The 19,992-nt window shown below is 51.7% G+C and overlaps 1 pseudogene; it reads left to right on the top strand.

The window, feature by feature from the left end:
- The window catches only part of LOC139361278 (SH3 domain and tetratricopeptide repeat-containing protein 1-like), a 31,321-nt pseudogene extending 11,336 nt beyond the window's left edge, over positions 1-19,985 (top strand).
- Positions 19,986-19,992: the final 7 nt, after the last annotated feature.

The following is a 19,992-nucleotide window of genomic DNA, read 5'->3' as shown; positions in this document are numbered from 1 at the left end:
GAATGTGTAACCACGAGGGAGAAAATGTACTCCAGGCTCACAGTTTGTGGAGAAAAAGCCCAGCAGCTGAAAATAATGTTCACGAGTTTGTACCTAGAAAAAGTGGCCATTTCTATCATGTCTTTGAATATCCCTGTTTCTCATACATTTTATAAACAAGACAGTAGAAGGAGATTCGGGAACAGCCACTTTCGAACAAGGGGGAAAAAATCAAACCTAGAGCATTCCAGTTCCTGTTTTCTTCTCAGTTTAGTGCTGAGGCACTTTAGCTTCCTGTCTAAGGGACTACTCAAATCTGATTAGAAGCCATTGTGGGCTGGTAATTATCTGTCATTTTAGGAAGACAGATGCAGCACCAACTCTGTTCCCTAATAGCAGGCGTATTAATTTCACATTTGGATGGCAGGAGAAGCAGATGGCGAGGTGGGATAAGCGTTCAGATGCTTGGTCATTGATAGCTTTTTTCTTCCAGTATCACATGGGGATTTGGGACCCGGGAAGCCCGCTGAGAACTGATGGTTATCTGTCCCCTAACCAGCTGGGTTCTTTTTCCTCCTGAGCTCAGAAAGATTGCTCCTACTGCAGCCAGGGAAGACAGGTTGTTGACTGGTTAGAAATCATGGCAGGTTATTTTCTCCACCCACAGTTCGCAGTTGGAAAGCAGAGCTATCAAAAAGTTGTCTTCTCTGTTGTATTTCAAATCTGGGTGTTAAAAAAATTATGTAAGCAAATTAAGCATTTCTTGAATGGTAGTTGTGTGTGTTCTTGATGCGAATGAGAGGTGCATTCCCCCGTAAAATCCCTGGGACTTTATAGGAGGATGTGAGCCTTAGAACAGAAGTTGGTTTTCTAGATGATCACGTAGACATGATGCTGAGCACTAGACAAAAATGTTGATTGAAGTGATTTAAAAAAATTTTGTCTGAGTTCAGATTTTACACCAATATTTAGAAAATCAGCAAAAGAACTTGTAGGAATTTCTCAGGCATCCAGTTCAGCCCCCTGCGCACATTGTCATAAAATCCGAGTGTGTGTACAGGGAGACGCATTCCTTTCCGTTCTCATCACAAGTCCTTCCCTGGCTCTGCACCTGCCTGTCATGCGTGTCCGTGTGAAGAGACCACCAAACAGGCTTTGTGTGAGCAATAAAGCTTTTGAATCACCTGGGTGCAGGCGGGCTGAGTCCGAAAAGAGAGTCAGGGAAAGGAGATGAGGGTGGGACTGTTTTATAGGGTTTGGGTAGGTAAAGGAAAATTGCAGTCAAAGGTGGGTTGTTCTCTGGCAGGCAGGAGTGGGGGTCACAAGGTGCTCAGTGGGGAAGCTTTTTGAGCCAGAATAAGCCAGGAAAAGGAATTATCATCCCTTAAGATAATATCATCCCTTAAGGCAAGGACCAGCCATTTTCACTTCTTTTGTGGTAGAATGTCATCAGTTAAGGCGGGACAGGGCATTTGCACTTCTTTTTTTTTTTTTTTTTTTGAGACGGAGTCTTGCTCTGTCACCCAGGCTGGAGTGCAGTGGCCGGATCTCAGCTCACTGCAAGCTTGTGATTCTACAGTTACTTCAGGCCATCTGGGTGTATACCTGCAAGTCACAGGGGATGCGGTGGCTCGGATTGGGCTCAGAAGCCTGACATTGGCCTCTTCCCTACCTTCCCTACCTTTTCCCTCCTGTGTGGTTCTCTCACAAAGTGAATGGCCTCAGCCACAGCTTCTCTGCAGCTGCATCAGACTGTGGCGACAGGAGTGGTGGCTGCTGCAGGGCCTGCTGTCCCCACGGAGCCCAGTCTTGCTTGCCGCTGCAGCCTGGTGATCATTTTGCACCAAAAGTATGTAATTCTACAGAATGAGAGCCCACATGCTGGGGTTGGAGGCCTCTTTATCACGGTGCTCTGCATATTTTAATCTTGGGTAGAAAGTATGGGAAAGTATGGGATACATGTGGTTTGATGTCAGAAGGACGTTGTGAACTTGACGTGGACTGAGGATGCTCAGGTGCAACGGGCACCCCGGCTTCATTAAATGAGACTTCCCCATCTACCTGCCAGGCATGCACAGGTGTATGGCCACATCTTTTGTGTTATCCTTATCTAGAGTGCGCCTTGTCGACATGCTTCAAGTTCCATGATGATATTCTGCCTCATAGAGTAGGTCCCAAACCGCATTCAACACAGAAATGTACTCCTGCTATTCTACATAGAAAGTGCTTTCATATACCAAGTGGGAGAGCAGTCCTAAAATCTAGGCTGGAATCACAGAAGGAAGGCTTTGGGAAGCAACAGATTCCCTAATCCAAAGCGGGTTTTTGATGAACCTAGAAAGAGGACCAAGAGAAGTGAATTTGCCTAAGGCCCTGACAGTGTCTCACGGTAGCATTTGAACCTAGCAGTTTCTTGACCTATTTCTTTAAATGGTTAGTCATGCTTCCTCTGATTCCTATAGAAACGTATTCCTCATTCATTCTTTTGTTTCAGTGAATTCTTGCGGTGCTACCACGTAACAGTATTTGAGTCAAAATGTGGCAGTGTTGATCCCTTTCCAAGGTTTTTAGTTGCACAGTTTTTCAAAGTTGTGCTCACAGTTTCTTGTTGGTTGCAAGGTGTCCTTTCAGAAGCCAATTGTGTGGTGTATTTACGTTGATTGTTGGAGGTAGTTTGGTTAGAACCTACTTCGAGTGGCTGGCGTGGGCCTGGGGACAATGACAGCTGCCTGCTTCGTGGGCAGAGATGGAGTAATTGCTTCCTGGGAAGTACCATCCTCCTGGCCACACTCTCCAGCCCATTTCGTTTGTGTGGGTTTCCTCGCATCTGCACGTTTCTGGCTTCGTGTGAGTCTCATTTATTTTAGCATATGACTTCAGGCTGTGGGGAAGAATGGCCATTTTAGCACAGAGATGCACACAAAGGAACAACTGGCTAAATGTGACTGAAGACATTCTTAGGGCGGTTTCATTTCTTTCATTCTGTAACAGGCAATCTGGGAAGCAATCTGAACATGTGGCCTGCACTGTCACAGCTCCTCCCTGCAGGATTGCAGATGTTTGGAGATTGTAGTGATGACTGTTATCATTGAGAAGGGCATTCTCACAGGCTCTAATCAGTCCGGATTTATTCCGTGTTAATTTGTTAAAGACAACTGTATTTCTAGCCAAATCCATGGGAGACGTTTCTCCTGGCAGTGTTGCTGGGGGTATTCCCGTGGCTTAGTCTTAGGGCAGCGCACGCCTTTGAACACTGCTGAAGCTGTGAGTACCCAAAGCGCACCGGAGTACTTTTGTCATACGGGGTGTTAGTCACTGATACACGTCTCAGTCAGACCTGATGGATTCTTGACCCCTTCCTTTTCTAATTTTTTAATTTTTATTTTTTATTTTTGTGTTTTAAGAGCACAACCCCTCAGGTGGCCACCATGAATCTCTGGTGTTTTCGGTTGGCTGCAGCCTATTTGCCACCTCTGGTTCAAACCTACTCGAAGCCTGATGATGCTTGCCTCGGTTGTTCTGCTGTGTGACCTCCGCGCCCGCAGGGTTCAAGACTGTCAGAGCTCGGAGCCACCTTCACAACTACCAGGGTTTCCGGAACCTCCTTTCTCTAGCCCTGGGGATGGAAGAGATGTCATCAGAGGTGAAGGCTTATTAGGTTTCCATGCCATTGATAACGAATGAGGTTTTCTTTTATATAAGGGGAGCTTCTTATGACGTGCTCTAGTAGGGTAAAGAAGCTTTTGAGGTTTGCTTTCTCTGGAAAGAGAATTTGTGATCCTGCTGTTGCTTTCAACAAAAATAGAATTTGCATACCAGTGCATGTTGTATTACTGAGCACTGGCTGACAAATGGTTCTTAACTCGTCATTCACTCCACCACTGTTTCTTGAATGGCATACGTGTGCCAGCTGTAGTAGGAACTTGCTAGACTCTAGGACTAACCCTTATGAAATAGGGGTCCTGGGGGAAGCAAATGCATATAACTATAAAGGTTGGAGGGGATATCAGAGGGGGTGCCTGTAGGTGCAAAACTTTGTTCATTCATTGCCCCATCTAGGAGGTTTTGTGTCTTAGCAGCGTGTTCCATAGCAACACATCCCTCTATCAAAATGTTGATCATATTATTTTGAAATTCTCTGCTTAGGTATGTGTTTTTCCGACTAAGTTTAAAACTGGTTAAGGACAGGCTATGGCGTATGTATTATATACATCTACACACACACACATATATTTATATACATACACATTACCATATAAATAAACAATATATATTTTTATATATATGTTCATATATATATATTTCCCTCTCTATATATACATACACATCACACACATATATATACACACACATATATATGAAATACACACACAGACACACACATACTTCTACTGCCAAGCACAGAAAGTCAAAACTAGGCAAGAGTTCTTTTAGTGTTCATGAAAAAATAGATGTGCTTAGTCGAGAGCGTCCTTAAGTTGCCAGGGGAAAGACAGGATGGATTCACAAAGGGAGATAGTGTTTTTTTGTTTTGTTTTTTTTCTCTTTGTTTAACTCTTGAATTCGAAATAATTCATACTTATTGAAAAGTTGCAAAAGTAGTACAGACAATTCCCATATACTCTTCCCTCAGATTCCCCAAACCTTTCACCCCATTTGTACTTTCTCTCTCTGTGGATATAATTCTTTTTTTTTTCTGAAATATTTGAGAGTGGAAGGTAGAATGCAGAGCAGGGTGAAAGGCGGAAGGAGACAGGTGAGTTGGGAGGCTTTTTTTTTTTTTTTTTTTTTTAACCTTCTGAGATGGAGTTTCGCTCTTGTCACCCAGGCTGGAGTGCAATGGCAGGATCTCGGCTCACTGTAACCTCTGCCTTCTGAGTTCAAGTGATTCTCCTGCTTCAGTCTCCCGGATAGCTGGGATTACAGGCGCCCACCACCATGCTCGGCTAATGTGTTATATTTTTTGTGGAGGGGTTTCACCATGTTGGTCAGGCTGGTCTTGAGCTCCTGACCTCTGATGATCCACCTGCCTTGGCCTACCAAAGGGCTGGGATTATAGGCGTGAGCCACTGTGCCTGGCGATTGGGAGGCTTTTGCAGTAACCCAGAGCGCTATGATGAGAGCTGGACCTGGTTGGAAATGATAAGAAAGGTGAGAAGTGGTTAGGTCTGGCACATATTTTGAAAGAAGAGTTTAAATGGGTTGGATGACAAGAGAGAGAAAAAGAAGTTTTAAGAATGATGTCAAGGACTTTGGCCTGAGTAACTGGAAGACTAGAGATGCTGTTATTGGGATCGGGAAGACTATGGGAGGAGTGGGTTATAGCAGGGGGAATCAAAAGTGTGTTTTCGGCATGCTAAATTTGAGGTCCAAAAAGGGATGTCAAGAAGTGTTGGCCGGGCGCGGTGGCTCACGCCTGTAATTCCAGCACTTTGGGAGGCTGAGGCGGCAGATCACCTGAGGTCAAGACTTCGAGACCAGCCTGATAATTATTAAAATCGATCATTGATGTTTACTAATTAATCATATTATTGCTCCTAATACTGCCGGGGGTGAACACCTACCTGTGATGTTCTTCCTAATATCCAGGGACAGAGAGCATGATTTTCGTTTCAATACCACAGTAGGGGTACAATCACCCTGTGACACTGATCCTAATATTGAGAGGGGTAGAATATGACATGACTCCCACCATAGCAATGAATGGACAGCCACCCGGTGATATTACTCCTAATATTCACAGAAGCAGCATATGATATTACTCCCAATATCGCAGGGAGGGTACAGCTCTTCTGTGATATGGTTCCTAGTATCTGGAGGGGGAGAGGATGATCATAATTCCAGTATCGCAGGCTGTGTTCACCCACCCTGTGATATTGTTATTAATATCCTGGAAGGGAGAAGATGATATGACTTCCCATAGAGCAGGAGGCGTACACCCAGCCTGGGATATTGTTCCTAATATCCATGGAGAGGAGAGGCTGATATTACTCCCAATATGGCAGGGGGTGTACATCCACCCTGTGATATTCTTCGTAATATTCCAAGGCTGAGAGGTTGATATTACTCCTAGTATCGGAGACACCGTACACCCCTGTGTGATAGTCTTCCTGATATCCGGAAGGGGAGAAGATGGTGCTAATCCCCATGTCGCAGCAGGTGAACACCCACTCTGTGATATCTTTCAGAATTTGCAGGGGGAGAGAGGATAATTTCATTCCCAATACTGCAGAAGATGTACAAGCCCCACCCCGTGATATTGTCCTGAATATTCCAAGGCACAGAAGACGATGTTACTCCCAATATCGCAGAAAGTGTCCACCCCCCAGTGATGTTGTTCCCATGATCCAGGAGGGAGGAGGATGATATGACTTTCCACCCTTGAACCCTGCGATGCTCTCACCCTGCAACACCGACACCAGCTCAACCTGACATGGGCCCAGAGGTGCTGGCTGGGGGTGTTGATTGCTTCTCTTTTCTCCCTTGCCAGACTCAGTAGAGGAAGCTGAGACCGAGCAGCCTCGGGAACAAAATAGGTTTTGCCCGTGGCTCAGGCTTCCTCTGGTTATGAGCTGGGCCTTGGAGTAACGCCGGGGGAGGGGACAGAGCTGAGTACGGTGGGCATTGGATGCGGCTGTCACCCCTCTGTGGTGTGGGCCGGGGACTTGAGGGACATCGCCTGAGGTGGGCCTGAACCTCCCGTCTACTCTGGCACTGGAGGCCGTGGGGTCCCACACTTCTTCCAATGAACATGCTGACCCCCGCCTGGTCCCCGACCGAGGTGGGGCATCCTTTCCACTGCTGGGGCCCACATGTAGCTGTGGGTTCCTTTTTCATGACCTGGAGAAGCTACAGTTCACCCTGTGCTCCGCCTCAGAGATGGGAGGCCACACTGTCCTCAGCGGGTAGCAGAATTCAGAGCCTTAGGTTGCAGGGGCCTCAACTGAGGTCCTTGAAGGGTCTGCTCCTTCCTGAGGGGAGCCAGAGAGGAAGGGAAGGCTGTTGTAGGTTTGCCTCGGGGAGGGGGTGGTTCCACCCTCTGCCAAAGTCTCTGGAGCCAAGGCACGTGGCTCTCCAGCTGCCCCGGAGGCCAGGGTAGTGGCTGGGAGGGGCTGTGTGCCTCTGCCGGGTGGGGGAGATTTCTTAGCTCATCTAGTGTAGTCAAGTCAGACATTTGCCTCGAAATCGTATTTATTTACTTTTTTAATTCCAAGGCTTTACAGATGAATAAGGAGGCAGTTTGTATTGAAAATATTTTTTACGTGTGAGCTTGAAACAGAGAGTCTGTTTCAATCTAGGTTTTTCCTTCCCAGTAATGCCTCCTTTCATCCCAGGTTTTCCGACAGGAAATGCGCTTGTTTGCTCACCTCTGGGAGGGGGATTTGGCTAGGAATCCACCAAAGCCAGCAGGCACCAGTGGGTTGCTTGAGCAGGCTGGCCTTTGTTAACCCTTTAGGAACTGAGGGCTTCAGGTTTTCAGACCATCCAAGGTGAAGGTGGCCACAGGGGCCTGGAAGCTTTCCCATCCTTCCTGCAGGGATGGTCCGTTTCCCTGCACGGAGCTGGGTACATGGGTACAACACCCCTGTCCTGTGCCGTCGGTGGCTTTACCAATTTTGCATAGCAGCTTTTGAGCTGATCCATAGCTCTGATTGGCTGTTGAGGGTTTCATGGATTCCTGTACCGCACCGGGGGGCCCAATATGCCGACAAAAGTTGCATTTGTAGTTGTAGTGCTGCATATACATGGGTCCAGTTAGAAGGCTTTGATTCTTTCTAAAGGGAAAGGCATCTCTGAGGGATCACTGAGCTGACATAGTCTCCTCAAACCATGCTGTGAGGTGGCGACAAAGCAGGACAGAAGGGTGATTTTGTAGGAGAGTCGGGCCACGGGCCTGCGTGTTCTCTGTGTCCCCATAGTGCCGGAGTTCCTCCGTGCTCCAGGCCCCGGGTTTGCATTGCACATAATTCTCAAGGGCTCATGGCAAGCTGCGCCAGGGACACAGAGGGCGGGGATGCGGGGACCCTGCCCCCAGTGGACCAAGGACTCACTGCTGGACTCTAATCTGTCTAGGTGTTCTTGTGACTTGCAGAAATACCTCCGCCTTGCCTGGGCCCGGAGCCACAGGAGACCCTGCCGAAGGTGAAGAATGTTCTGGAACAATGCAAGACCTGCCCAGGCTGCCCCCAGCAGCCAGCGTCCTGGGGTCTCTGTGCGGCGTCCAGCAACGTGAGCTTGCAGGACCCCGAGGAGCCCTCCTTCTGCTTGGAAGCTGAGGACGACTGGGAGGACCCGGAGGCCCTGAGCTCACTGCTGCTGTTCCTGAACGCCCCCGGGTACAAGGCCAGCTTCCGTGGCCTGTATGACGTGGTGCTGCCATGGCTGAGTGGCATGTTCTGCAGCTTTAGCAACGAAGAGGAGCTGACTGGGTGCCTGGCACAGGCCCAAGGGGCAGCCAAGAAAGCTGGCCTCCTCATGGCCCTGGCCAGACTCTGTTTCCTTCTGGGGTGGCTGTGCAGCAGGAGACTCAAGCTGTCCCAGGCCCGGGTGTACTTTGAGGAAGCACTGGGGGCCCTGGAGGGCAGCTTTGGGGACCTGCTCCTGGTGGTGGCTGTGTACGCCAACCTGGCCAGCGTTTAAGAGAAGCAGAACCGGGAGAAGTGTACACAGGCGGTTCCCAAAGTTATGGCCCTGCTCCTGGGGACGCCCGGCAACATCTGCAGCACCGAGGTGGAGGGAGAGCTCCTACAACTGGCGCTGCAGCAGGCGGTGGGTGGCCAGAGCCTGCCGGCCGAGGCCCGGGCCTGCTTCCTGCTGGCCAGACACCATGTGCGCCTCAAGCAGCCCGAGGAGGCCCTGCCCTTCCTAGAGCGGCTGCTGCTTTTGCACAGGGACTCGGGAGCCCCAGAGGCTGCGTGGCTCTCAGACTGCTCCCCACTCCTGGCTGACATCTACTCCTGGCTCCTACTCCTGGCCGCAAGTGCCTGTCCCACCTGGTGCTGGGCTGTGTCAAGGTGGCCTCATTGAGGACACAGGACTCGCCGGCCGGATCGCTGAGAAGCATGAACCTGGTGCTCCAGAACGCCCTCCAGCCCCACAGCCTCCTCACCCAGACTTCCCACTACCTCAGGCGAGCGCTGGCCTCCCTAACCCCAGGCACAGGCCAGGCGCTGCGCGGCCTTCTCCACGCCAGCCTGGCCCAACTGTACAGCCACCGTGGCTACCACGGCCCAGCCATCACCTTCATGACGCAGGCGGTGGAAGCCAGTGCTGTTGCCGGAGTCCGTGCCATCGTGGACTGCCTGGTGGGCCTGGCCTGGCTGCACGTGCTTCATGGACAGAGCCCTGTGGCCCTGAACTTCCTGCAGTCTGTCCAGGACGCAGTGGTGGCCAGCGAGGACCAGGAGGGTGTGATTGCCAACATGGTGGCCGTGGCTCTGAAGAGGACGGGCCGGACGAGGCAGGCAGCCGAGGGCTACTACTGTGCCTCACGGGTGGCTTGGGACCTGGGCCAGCGGAGGAACCAGGCAGTAGTGCTGGCCAACTGCAGGACCCTGTGCCTGCCCTGCAGGGAGTGTGGCCGGGACTTCACCCATGTGCTCCTGTAGCTGGGCCACCTCTGCACCCGCCAGGGCCTGGCCCAGCAGGGCAAGGGCTACTATGAGTGAGCCCTTCTGGTCGCCGTGGAGATGGGCCATGTGGAGAGTGAGTGCCCCAGTTCCTCCTGTGCACCTTCTGGGGCCACTCGGGTCAGGGCACACTTGGGGTTTGTGATTCAGAAACAAGTGGTGGTTTTTCCACCATCGAAAGTGCTGAGTCATGGCCAGCAGCAGATGTTGGCAAGCGCCCTGGAGACAGGCGGTTCCCATGCAGGGCCAGGCCCTCTGTGCCCTTCTGAGGCAGCCAGCTCCTCCTGGTTTGCCCAGGGACCATCTTGCCTTGAGCACTGAAAGTCCTGCATGCTGGGAATTCCTAGACATAACCCTGGGATCAAGGCAGGATCTGCTGCGCTGGGACTTGGGGCCCCTCCATGAGCCAAGCCCTGAACGCCAGTTCTTGTGCCCGTGTTATCTGCTTGGTATGTCGGCAGCCTGCGCACCTGTCATCCCACTTCACAGAGGACACGGGCGGGTGATTGCCCAAAGCCGCAGAGTAGTTCATGCAAAAGCAGCTCGTTGTGCAGAGTGTGCCAGGCCCCACCCACAAATGGGGCTTGTGGGGTCCGCGGGTGACAGAGACTGAGCGTGGGAATGTGAGCTTCAGGCCACAGAAGCCGCAAAAGGGTGAGTGGCGTGATGGTGGGGCAGCACTTGGCCCCGGGTTAGGGAAGCCTCTTTTGTCTAGGACCAGAGGGTTGAGAGGATTTAGTCTAGTAATAGGTGGTGGATGAGGGGCTGGTGGTGGGGGAGGGGCTGGTGGTGTAGCCTGTGTGAATGCCCAGGGGTGAGCGAGTGGGGGTGAGTGAGTGGGGTTGAGTGGGTTGTGAGCGGGGTTGAGTGGGGTGTGAGCGGGGGTGAGTGGGGTGTGAGCGGGGGTGAGTGGGGTGTGAGTGGGGGTGAGTGAGTGGGGTTGAGTGGGTTGTGAGCGGGGGTGAGTGGGGTGTGAGCGGGGGTGAGTGGGGTGTGAGTGGGGGTGAGTGAGTGGGGTTGAGTGGGTTGTGAGCGGGGTTGAGTGGGGTGAGCGGGGGTGAGTGGGGTGTGAGTGGGGGTGAGTGAGTGGGGGTGAGTGAGCGGGAGTGTGAGCGGGGATGAGTGGGGTGTGAGCGGGGGTGAGTGAGCAGGGCTTATGCAGGGAGGTGCAGAGTTGGGAGTGGGTGGGTTGGGTGCTGGATGGTGAGCTCTTCTGGAGAGCTAAGCAGGGCCTGAGGCCTCAGACTGTGGCTTGGCCTTTTCCCCAAGAGCACTGGGGAGCCATGGAGTGCTATGGAACAGTCACTGCAGACTGAGCAGTGAACGGACAGTAGGTGGGCAGGGCTGTCCGAAATCTAGGCCACAGAGGATAGATGAGGAAGTTGAGTCCAGGGAAATGGCTGAGACAAGGGATACTGTTGTGGGTCCCCTCTGCCTTGCAGCACTTTGGCCATCCTCCCAGGATGGACGTCATGGCACAGTGAAACCACTCAGAGGTGCCTCCTGTTGCCTGGACCAGAGCCCTAGGGGCTGTGGTCAAATCTGCCCATTTCCCAGCACAGGCCTGGCACCCACTCCTGGCCCTAGGAGGGATGAGATTTTGGAAAGGACCGTGTGAAGGGGCCCCGGTCCCACACATCTGCCCAAGGAGGGTTGGGGGGTTCAGACCCAGGCTTCTTCCCCAGGGGCATTCTCTGACTGGAAGGAGACCCTGCAGGAACCCAGTGCCCCAGCCCCCACTGCAGCCTCCGGTGGCTCCTGGCACAATAGCCTGTGGCACCTCCTCGTACGAGGCCCTCCCCCGGGTGCTGGGGGATTCAGACTTGGAAATGCAGGCCAGGGAACGGGGATCATGCTTCCCTGTCTCCCCACCCTGGGCTGATCGGTCGAGGAGACCGAGGGCGGGGCTGATAGCCCACGTGCTTACCTGGGGTCATTTTTGAGTCACTTTCCGTAGTTTGTGTCCTTCTAGGAGTTTGGCTGTTGTGTCTAGATGGTCAGATTTGTTGGTGTACGATTGTTCGTAGTGTTTTCATGGAATCCTTTTATTTCTGTCAGGTTGGCAATAATGTTTCCTCTCTCATTTCTGATTTGAGAAACTTGGGTTCTTATTTATTTATTTATTTATTTATTTATTTATTTATTTATATTAGAGATGGGGTCTCATCATGTTCCCCCAGGCTGGTCTTGAATGCTGGCCTCAGCGATCCTTCCCCCTAGGCCTCACAAAGCGCTGGGATGACAGGCGTGAGCCATGGTGCTCAGTCTGATTTTAGTCATTTGTGTCCTATCTTTCTTTTCTTGGTCAGTCTGGTGAAAGATTTGTCAATTTTGTTATTATTTTCAAAAAACCCACTTTTGGTTCTGTTGACTATCTCTTTTGTTTTTCCATTCTCTGTATTTTTACTTCCCGTTTCCACTCTTATGTTTATTATTTTCTCCCTTTTATTCGCTTTGGGTTTAGTTCATTCTTTTTTTAGTTTCTCAAGGTGGAAGGTTAGGTTTTTGATTTCAGATTTTTCTTCTTTCTTTGAATGTAGACATTTACAGTAATAAATTTCCCTTTCAGCACTGCCTTAACTGCATCTTGGAATTTTTGATGGGCTGTGCTATTTTTTTTTTTAAAGACAGAGTTTTGCTCTATTGCCCAGGCTGGGGTGCAGTGGTGCAATCTTGGCTCACTGCAACTTCTACCCAGGTTCAAGCCATTCTCATGCCTCAGCCTCCCGAGTAGCTGGGATTACAGACGTGCACCACCCCACCCGGCTAATTTTTGTATTTTTTTTTTTTTTTTTGTAGAGATGAGGTTTCACCGTGTTTCCCAGGCTGATCTCAAACTCCTGGACTCAAGCGATCCTCCCACCTCGGCCTCCCACAGTGCTGGGATGACAGGCGTGAGCCACTGCGCCGGCCCGGGCTGTGCATTTGTTTGCATTCTTCTCAAATTAGTTTTCGGTTTCCCTGATGGTCTCTTTGACTCACTGGTTGTGTAGGAGTGTGTAGTTTCCACATATTTTTGAATTTCCCACATTTCCTTCACTGTCGATTTCCAGTTTCATGCCAGTACAGCTGAAGAACACCTCTGCTTTGGTCTCAGTCCTTCTCCATTCACTGAGGCTCGTTTTGTGGCCTGGCACATGGTCCGTCATGGGGAATGTCCCGTGGGTGCTCGAGAGGACTGTGTATTCAGCTGTTGTTGGGTGGCGTGTGTGACAGATGTCCATTCGGCGTACCTGGTTTCCTGTGTGAATCTCCGGAATGTTTCTGACACTAGAAAATCAGAAGCTTTCCACCGTTCCCAGCACACTGGCTTTGGGAGAGGCCAGTGAGCCTGTGGGTTTGGAGACTGGTTGCATCAGAGAAGCATGTGTGGGAACGCCAGGGGCTGGCTTTGAATCCCATTCCCCCAACATGATGCCGTGTGTGGCAGACATGACGCTTGGCTTTGCTCTCTCAGGGTTCCATCTGCGACAGCGGCTACTTGTGCCCCTGGCCTCATCAGCTCAGGCTGAAGGCGGCCCTGGTCCTAGCCAGAGGGGCTTTGTGAAGCAGAAATAGATGGCCTGGTGCAGGGGCTGAGACTGGCCAGGACCTCGGCCCTGGGAGTTGTAAAGAAGGCCGGCCTGTACCATGAGCATCTGCACCAAGCTGTGCCCATTTCACGGTGTGCTTGGCATCTATCCTGGCACAGGTGCATGGCCTGTCTGCGCTCAGGCTCCCCGCCTATGGGGCCCAGGCTCACAGAGGTGTGAAGGAGGCAAGCACGGCGCAGGGGCCTCCGAGCCCAGCCAGCCTCGCTTCGATGCTGGGAGACTAACATCTTGCATTTTGTCTTCTGCCCAGGCCAGCTGCGGACCGTCCAGCGGCTGTGCTACTTCTACAGCGTCGTCATGCCCAGGAAGGCCCAGTGTGTCATCTACCATGAGCTCCAGCTCTCCCTGGCCCGCAAGGTGGCCGACAAGGTGCTGGAGAGGGCAGCTCCTGGAGACCATCAGTCAGCTCTACCTGTCCCTGGACACCGAGCGGTGAGGGCTGGCTTTGCAGTGGTGGGGGTGGGGGACAGGGCAGGGAGGGGGGCACAAGGAAGCTGGCCCAGGGCCCCAGCATCCCCTCTCCTTTTGATCATTTGGTTCCTTGGCATCAGATGCTTTGAGCTGGCAGCTCTGGGGTCGTCCCAGGGCTGCTGCTAGCCCATGAGTCCCAGCTTGAGCCTCCCTTGTTGGGTCAAAGGTCATCTCCACCCCAGCAGAGGCAGTAGGTGCACTCTGGACTGTTCTTCCTACTATGGTGGCTTTTGTCATCTGACCTGTGCCTGCCCCGAGTCCCCGAGTCTTCACTCCTGGCCTTCATCTGTCCCCTTAAAAGTGACCACAGCAGCCACCTGTGGCTTCTCTCCCACAGAAGACAGAGCCAATTGTGTCACCTGCTTCCCTGGGGCAGGGTTTCAAGGTCTCACATCCCATGTGTGGCCCACTCGACTTCCCCTGAGCATCCTGACCTGGTGGGGTAACCGTGGCCCTGGCCACCCGACCCACAGGGCCTAGTGACATTGCTGCAGTCACACCCCCTGGAATGTTGGACTTACTGAGAGAGCAGGGAAGGAGCCAGATTCCATGGGGACCTGGGAGACTGGCTCCAGTCTTGGCCTCAGGTTCACAGAGGGAAAATGGGCCAGTGTGCTAGAGCAATGTTTCTCAAAGTGTAGTCCCTGGACCAGTAGAGCAGCATCCATGTCACCTAGGAGCTTGTGGCAAGTGGGAGTTCTAGGGCCTGCCCCAGGCCTGTGGAGCCGGAAGGTCTGGGGGGCAAAGCCAGCAAGCTATAAGGGCAGGCCTCCGGGTGACTGTGATGCCTGCACACCTTGAGAACCATCGGCCTAGATAGCCTCTGAACACTAACGGCTCCTGGTGCGTCTGGAGAAGACACCGGCCATGTCTGGGAGGCAGGGGAGATGGACTAGCACACTCCTCCTGCCACAGGGCAGCATGATGCTCGACTCCCTCAGAAGGATGTCCTTCATCTTTTCCATGCCGTGTGTGTTCACCCTGGCCCTCCCAGCAGCCTGGGAAGGGCAGAACACTGCACACACAAGAGGGCCGTTCCCAGTCTGCACATGCCAGATTCATCTGTCACCAGACCCACGGGAGGAGGCAGACTGGTTCCAGGAGGATGAGAGCCCTTGTTCTGACACCTGTGTCTGATTCCAGGCCCTACAGATCCGCTCTGGACCACACCAAACGAAGTCTGGGGATTTTCATTGACCTCCAGAAGAAAGAGAAGGAGGCGCATGCCTGGCTGCAAGCAGGGAAGATCTATTACATCCTGCAGCAGAGCGAGCTGGTGGACCTGTACATCCAGGTGAGCGGCAAGGGATGCAGGAGGGCCCCTGTGCTATTCACTCTCTGTCCATCCATCCATCCGTTCATCCTTCCATCATCTATTTACCTGTTCATCCTTCCATCCATCCATCCATCCATCCATCATCCATCCATCTGTCCCTTCATCCATCCATCATTCTTCCATCCTTTTATCATCCATCTATTCACCCGTCTGTCCATCCATTCACCTGTCCTTCCGCCCATCCATTCATCCTTCCATCATCTATCTGTTTACCTGTTCATCCTTCCATCCATCCGTCCATTATCCATTCATCCATCCATCCATTCTTCCATCATCTTCCCATATACCTGTGGGTCCTTCCTTCCTTCCATCCATCCATCCATCCATCCATCCATCCATCCATCATCCATCATCCATCATCCATCCATTCACCTGTTCATTTTCCCACCCATCCATCCATCCATCCATCATCCATCCCTCCGTCCATCCATCCATCTATCATCCATCCATCCATTCACCTGTCCATCCATCCATTCACCTGTTCGTCCATCCATTCACCTGTTCGTCCATCCATTCATCCTTCCATCTATCTTTCCATCATCCATCCAACTGTTCATCCTCCTATCCATCCATCCATCCATCATTCTTCTGTTCACCTCTTTGTCCATCCATTCACCTCTTCGTCCATCCATCCATCCATCCTTCCATCCATCCATCCTTCCGTCCATCCATCCTTCCATCCATCTTTCCAATATCCATCCAACCATCTTCCATCCATCCATGATCCATCCATTCACCTGTCCATCCATCCATCCATTCAGTCATCATCCGTCCTTTTATCATCCATCCTTTTATCATCCATCCATCCATTCATTCACCTGTTCATCCATCCCTCCATCCATTCTTCCATCCTTCCATCATCCATTCACCTGTTCATTCTTCCATCCATCCATCATCCATCCTTCTATCATCCATCCATTCACCTGTTCATCCTTCCATTCATCCATCCATCATCCATCCATCCATCCAACCATCCATCCATTAGTCCATCCATCATTCATGCATTCCTTTATCATCCATTCATTCAGCCACCATCCATCCATCCACCTGTTCGTCCATTCATCCATCCATCCTTCCATCATCCATCCATTCACCTGTTTATCCTTCCATCCATCCATCCTTCATCCATCTATCCATTTATCCATTCATCCATATATCCATCCATTCATCTATCATCTATCTATCCTTCCATCATCCATCCATTCACTTCCTGTTCATCCTTCCATCCATCCATTTATCCATTCATTCATCCATCCATCCTTCCATCATCCATCCATCTTTCCATCATGCATCCTTCCATCATCCATCCATTCATCTGTTCATCTTTCCATCCATCCATCATCCATTCAGCCATCATCCATCCATCTGTCTATTCATCCATCCATCCTTTTATCATTCATCCTCCATCCATTTATCATCCATCCATTCGCCCGTCTATCCATCCATTCACCTGTTCATCCATCCATCCGTCCATTCATCCTTCCATCAACCATCCATCCACCTGTTCATCCTTCCGTCCATCTACCATTCATCCATCCACCATCCATCCATCATCCATCCATCCATCCATTTATCCATTCATCCATTTATCCATTCGTCCATGTATCCATCCATCATCCATCCATCCTTCCATCAACCATCTACTCACCACCTGTTCATCCTTCCATCCATCCATCATTCATCCATCTATCCATTTATCCATTCATCCCTCCATCCTTCCATCATCCATCCATTCATCTGTTCATCCTTCCATCCATCCATCATCTATCCATCCATCCATCCATCCATCCATCCATCCATCATCCATCCCTCCATCATCCATCTGTCCATTCATCCATCTGTCCATTCATCCATCCATCATTCATCCATCCTTTTATCCATTCACCCGTCTATCCATCCATTCACCTGTTGTTCCATCCATCTGTCCATTCATCCTTCCATCATCCATCCATTCACCTGTTCATCCTTCCATCCATCCATCATCCATCCACATATCTATTTATCCATTCATCCATCCATCATCTCTCCATGCTTCCATTATCCATTCATGCTTCCATCATCCATCCATCCACCTGTTCATCCTTCCATCCATCCATCGTCCATCCACCCATCCATTCATCCATCCTTCCATCATCCATCCATCCCTCCATCATCCATCTGTCCATTCATCCATCTGTCCATTCATCCATCCATCATTCATCCATCCTTTTATCCATTCATCCGTCTATCCATCCATTCACCTGTTGTTCCATCCATCTGTCCATTCATCCTTCCATCATCCATCCATTCACCTGTTCATCCTTCCATCCATCCATCATCCATCCACATATCTATTGATCCATTCATCCATCCATCATCTATCCATGCTTCCATTATCCATTCATGCTTCCATCATCCATCCATCCACCTGTTCATCCTTCCATCCATCCATCGTCCATCCACCCATCCATTCATCCATCCTTCCATCATCCATCCATCCTTCCATCATCCATCCTTTCTCCCATCCATCCATTCACCATTCGTCCATCCATCAATCATTCATCCATCCACCCACCAGTCTACCTATTTTTTTTTTTTTTTTTTTTTTTTTTTTTTTGAGACGGAGTCTCACGCTGTTGCCCAGGCTGGAGTGCAGTGGCCCGATCTTGGCTCACTGCAAGCTCCGCCTCCCGGGTTCCCGCCATTCTCCTGCCTCAGCCTCCTGAGTAGCTGGGACTACAGGCGCCCGCCACCGCGCCCGGCTAATTTTTTGTATTTTTAGTAGAGACGGGGTTTCACTGTGGTCTCGATCTCCTGACCTTGTGATCCGCCCGCCTCGGCCTCCCAAAGTGCTGGGATTACAGGCTTGAGCCACCGCGCCCGGCCCAGTCTACCTATTAATCCATCCCTCCATTCATTTTTCTGTCCATTTGTTTATCTATACATTCGTCTGTCCACCATCTATGCATCCACATGTACATACATCATCTACCCTCCACCCATCCATACATTATCTACCCACCCATACATACATACAGACATACACACATCATTCCACCCACCCACCCGCCCATCCATCCATCCATCCATTCATCCATTCATCCATCCAAGCATTAATCTATCCACATACCCATCCATCCATCCATGTGTCTACGTCTCCTCATCCATTCATCCATCCATCCACTCATTCCTAAGCCACTGCAGAGCACCTGTGGTGTGCCTTTTCCCTCCCTCCAACTGGTTCCTTCACATCCTCCCCCAGTGGCCAGCATCTTCTCCCTGAGGGCAGAGGCGTGGCCCCTCACAGTGCACAGCACCTACTGGTATACAGCACATGCTCAAATAATGTGACCACTCAGTTAACACACAGAAGAACTTGCTCCAAGCGACATGTGGCACATCTCCTTACAAAACGAATCTATCATAGTGGCTGTTTTCAGAGGCTTTCCCAAACACAGTGTGATCTGGAACAAATTGTGAAGCCCACGAGCCTGGTGAAGCTTTCATTATTGAGCACCTGCTGTATACTTCCTTGAGCTGAGGAGAGGGATCAAGAGCTCATGGTCAAGAGGGGACCAGGCCCACCCACAAACACTGCTGCTGTGGCAGGGATGTAGCAACGCAGAAAGGAGCCAGTGGCTGGGCTCCCAGCAATCTGGGGGCCACGGAGACTGGTTTGAGTGCAGGGGGAGTGGGCTAGGGCTAGCCCTAGTGGTAGGATTCATAGGTGTCGGGCTCCTGGGCTGCAGCTGCTCAGTCACCTCCTGGCACTCAGGTGCATCAGTTCATTGTCCTCATGCCAGTGGTGGGGGCAGCCCTGATGCACAGGGTCTGAAAAATGCTCAGGTGTACCTGGAGTGTGTGAGAGGAAGGAGGCTGGCAAAGGTGCGCGTAGCCACCTCGCCAGGTGTGGGTCTTGAGGAAACTGCTGTCTCCTTTCAGGTGGCACAGAATGTGGCCCTGTACACAGGCGACCCCAGCCTGGGGCTGCAGCTGTTTGAGGCAGCCGGAGACATCTTCTTCAATGGGGCCTGGGAGCGGGAGGAAGGCATGTCCTTCTACCGGGTGAGCTGGCCTGTGGGCTGATGTGGGTGGGCCTCAGGGGGGCACCTGGAGGGCTGAGGCCTCCCACCTGGAGGCAGGGCCACCCATGCACATGATTAGTTTCCAAGTGGTCTTACCGGGAATGATATTGACCGTGCCCCTGCCCGGGACAAATGCTCAGGGCCTGGACGTGACAATGGCTCTACCCTTGTACCTGACGACCTCCAGCAACTATGAGTGGGAAATCCTGTCCCCATCTTCCAGATGAGGAAACTGAGGCTTAGAGAGGCACAGGGACATGTCAAAGGACACACAGCATGTCAGTGGGAGGCCCAGGTCTGCGTGCACCCCGAAGTGGCACGGCTTCTCCCTTCCTCTGAGCTCACGGTGTGGCTCGGCCCTGGGCACAGATAAATGTGGTGTTTTTAGAGCAGAGAGGAGTGCTGGCTCCCCCCAGTCAGACCCCCGGGGCCCAGGTGGGAGAGGCTGGTCTGAGGCTGTCGGGTGTAGCTGGATGGGCCTCGGGTGACTCTTCAGCCCCCAACTTGGGTGTCTGAACTGTGTGTTAACCCAGAGCACAGAGCTGTGTCGAGGTGCAGGGGTAGCTGGGGCGTGGGAAGCTCCAAGCACATGTTTGAGCTCTGAGGAGGGCGCTGGGCAAGGTGGGTGCTTCGGGAAACCTGGCCCCACCTGCCTGTGTGGTAGGACCTGGCCCTGCCCCTGCAGTGACTACGGGCAACCATAAGGCGGAGCTGCAGCTACAGCTGTGCTAGAAGCTGGTGGCACTCCTGGCCACACTGGAGAAGCCCCAGGAGGGCTTGGAGTTTGCCCACATGGCCCTAGCACTCAGCATCACTCTGGGTAAGTCCCCTGAGCCCCCACCCTGCCAGGACCCACACTTTGCCAGAGCCTAGCCTCCAGGTCTGCAGGCCAGGAGCTGAAACAGCTGCTGGATTTTCCT

This window comes from Macaca nemestrina, unplaced genomic scaffold (genome assembly GCF_043159975.1).
Source record: "Macaca nemestrina isolate mMacNem1 unplaced genomic scaffold, mMacNem.hap1 Scaffold_129, whole genome shotgun sequence".
NCBI lineage: Eukaryota > Metazoa > Chordata > Mammalia > Primates > Cercopithecidae > Macaca > Macaca nemestrina.
The sequence above is the reverse complement of the archived record's forward strand: the minus strand, read 5'-3'. Positions and strand labels throughout refer to the sequence as shown.